The 3,722-nt window shown below is 40.1% G+C and overlaps 1 pseudogene; it reads right to left on the minus strand.

Moving 5' to 3' along the window:
- Window positions 1–524: 524 nt before the first annotated feature.
- LOC131915713 (U6 spliceosomal RNA) lies at window positions 525–621 on the minus strand (annotated as a pseudogene).
- Window positions 622–3,722: the final 3,101 nt, after the last annotated feature.

Raw genomic sequence — 3,722 nt, forward strand, 5'->3', positions numbered from 1 at the left:
ATAAAATGTTCCACTTTCCATGTCGAACGTCTACTGGTTATAACTAGGATCCACTGAGTGTCTGCTCAGGGCCTTTTTCATGCTCATTTGCTCATCTCTAGTGAAAAACTCAGTCATTCTCAGCTGTGAGTGTTAAGAACGGGAGTGCGTAGCGGCTGGTTGCTTACAGGCTTCCATGTTCTGATCTATAAAAACCTTTCAGGAGGGGCTTGCAAGATGGCCCTGTGGGAAAAGTGTTGTGATACAAACCTGGGGACCTGAATTTTATCCCTAGAGCCTGTGTAAGGTAGAAAGGAGGGAACCAGTCCCCAGAATCTGTCCTATGACCTGTGTGAGTGTGCTGTGGCACACACTCACAAATATATATCACACACACACACAGAGACCATAATAGTGCATTTAAAACTTAATTGTCAGGTATTGAGGGAGTACCCCAGGGTGTGGACATTCTTTCTCAGGTCAAGTAGACAGGTAAATGGAAGAAGAGTAATTTTTTTAGGTTTTGGTTGCCTTTCTGAGTTTTCAGTTATGAAGTGAGTTCAAAAATTTATGTCATCCTTGCGCAGGAGCCATGCTAATCTTCTCTGTATCGTTCCAATTTTTTTTTTTTTTTTTAGTATATGTGCTGCCGAAGCGAGCACCATCCTGGTCTCAAAACATTAAAAACAAAAAAGAAAACAAAGGCATACCTACCACCACTCAACCTTTCTCCTCAATGCGCTATCTCCTAGAAATCCTGTCACCCTGGGGCAGTGCTATGAGCTGGGAACTGAGCCTGCAATATGTGTGTGAGTCCTTGGGAGGCATTGAAGATCCAACCCACATGCACTGACTTATTCAGGCTGTTTCTTCCATACATAAAATCTAAATATTTGTGTGGCCAAATCTGACACCGCCTATAAAGCTCTCTATAATTCAAGGCAACACACGTTTCCCTCCATGTCGTAGCACTATTAGGTGCTGACAATGAACCTTTTCCACTGGATTGGTTCTATGTGTTTCTCAAAAAGATAAAAAATTACTTATTAGGCCTGGAGGAGAGCTGAGCACATTGGCTGCTCTTTTGAAGGACCTGGGTTCAAGTCCCAGCACCAGGTTGTGACCCACAACTCTCTGTAACTCAGTTCCAGAGTATCTGATGCCCTCTTCTGGGTTCTGTGAGCACCAAGCATATGTGAGGTGCACAAGTATACATTCAGCTAAAACATCTACACATAAAATTTAAAAAATAAAAATAAACTGCATTTCCATATACATATAACGGGTATCTTTTTGGATTCTTCCTTGTCAGTCTTTATACTAATATCAGACCTTATTGATTGCTTTATTTTTATACTGATGTTGAACTTATTTGTTCTTTTTTTTTTTTTTTTAGTTTTTGGATATTTCATTTCTGTGTAGCTACTACCATCAACTTCTACCAAGAGCTGAGTGAGGAGCCATCGAATCCATAACACAAATCGGGAAGAACTGACATATTAACAATATTGAGACTTCTAAATCAATAATGAAGCATGTCTCTTTATTCACTCAGATTATCTTTAATTAGTCTCAGAAATGTTCTATAGTTCCCAGTACGTAAGATTATTATATTTACCTCTAAATAGTTCATACACTTATCAATAAATGCTTTCCTTTAAAAATGCTTACTTTATTTATGTATCCGTGTGTCTGTGTACACATATGCCTGTAGTTGCCTGTTGAGGCCAGAAGTTGATCCCTCGGAACTGAGTTACAGGTTGGTTTGGAGCTGCCCAGTGTAGGTTCTGAGAACTAAACTCGGCCTCTGGAAGAACAGCAACTGCTCTTACACCATTGAGCCATCTTTCCAGCCTCTCTTTTCATGTTTGTTTTGTTGGTGGTGCTGCTGCTGCTGGTGCTAGTGCTGGTGCTGGTGCTGGTGGTGGCCATGGTTTGGGTTGTGTTTTGCTTTTTTTTTAATTAATTAATTTAATTTTTTGCCTTAGGTATTAGTGTTGCTGCCACACAGTCACATTATAAACTCCACAACACGTTGTTATTATTTTGTTCCAATGCTTACCTTTTAACGTTATTAAGGTTACCTTTTAAATGCTTGCCCAGGGGGTTCGATCCCCGTTGCCCTGCATTCTTTCCCGTAGAATCCAGCTTCCAGCTGCCATCATTTTCTCTTACCTGCAGGACTTCCTGTAACTTTTCTCACAGTGCCGGTCTGCTCAGGAGGAGTGTTTGTATTTGTTGTAAACAGCCTTTGGTTTACCCTTTTGAGGAAAGATGTTTTTATTAGATATGGAGCTCTGGGTTGACAGGTTTGCCTTCTTGCAGAACCTTAATGACGCTCCTCCTCCAGTTCTTCTATCTCAGATTTCTGATAAGAAACCTACTATTATCCTTATCTCCTTTCTCCACAATATGCCTGTTTTACTCTAGCTGGTTTGTTTTTTTTTTAACATTGTCTCATTATCATTGTTTTTGGAATAATTAAATTACAGTTTTCTTTGGCACAGTGCTTACGATGTTTCTTACGCTTGGAATTGGCTAAACTTCTTGAATACGTGGGTTCATGACTTTCATTCGGTTTTAAAGTTTTCAGGATTTCAAGAGGTTTTTTTCTTCAATTTTTTTTTGTTACCCTGTCTCTATCCTCTCCTCTGAAAATCTGCACAAATATTAAGCTTTAAGAACATTAAAGTTATTCTGTGGGTCACTTGGGTTCTGATGAGTAAACCATCATCTGTTTGTGTTTCATTTTGCTATTTCTATTTCTATGTCCTTGAGTTCATTCTTTTCTACACCATCACATGCGCTGATCTTCTCACGGGTGCTGTCAAACACGCTATTAGGATCATCCGGAGTCATTTTACTTTGTCCATCATGGTTTTCAACTGTTTTAGTTGGACGTTTTTCAGAGCATCCCTGTCTCCCTCCACTTTCTGTTCTGAGCAAGCTGCACGCTGTTCCCACAGCTCTTTTAACGCCTGATAAGAATTTTCCAGCTCCACACCTTAGGATTGGTTTCAGTGATTTCATGTTCTCATTAGCGGTCATTCTGGAGTGGTTTGCTCTGCTGTTTTGTGTATCTGACACTACTTTTCTAGTGGAATGTTGTGGTATTGTCTTGCTGGGCCTGGCTGTTTCTGCATTCCTACAAACATTCTTGTCTTTGTCTGGGAACACAAGTGAGTTACTACAAAACAGTTTGGTTCCTTCTAGTCTGACTTTAAAGACTTGTCTGTTGTACAGAATGAGGCAGGGCTCAATCTACCCGCAATTACCTCTTGCTTCAGAAGCATGTGTCACCCGTGTGCTCTGTCTTAGGATCCATTCAGCTTTTCCACCATGGCCTGTGGGATGGTACTGTGCTCATTTGAGTCTGTGTTCCTCTACTTCACACTATGTCTGTTAGATATTTTTATGTTGTTTGTTTCTTAGTAGTTCGTTCTCTGCTTGTATTGATGCTTATCATTCCAATGCGGGGATAAGCCACACCTTATTAAATGACTTTATTATTGATGGGCATTTAGACTGTCTTGGATTATTATGAGTACAACTGCTGTGAATGGTTTGATGGACATTATGGAATATATGTACATATGCACTAGACGTGCCGTTACACAAGGCTGCTATGGGGAAAGATGAAGCTTGAGCTGAGTGTTTCATTAGGTGAAGAAGCAAATGAAACAGCTCTACAGAGTGAGAAGAATCATAAAATAAGAGGAAGAGAGTCACCAAGAAAGTGTAGG

Source organism: Peromyscus eremicus, chromosome 7 (assembly GCF_949786415.1).
Source record: "Peromyscus eremicus chromosome 7, PerEre_H2_v1, whole genome shotgun sequence".
In the NCBI taxonomy this organism is placed as follows: Eukaryota; Metazoa; Chordata; class Mammalia; order Rodentia; family Cricetidae; genus Peromyscus; species Peromyscus eremicus.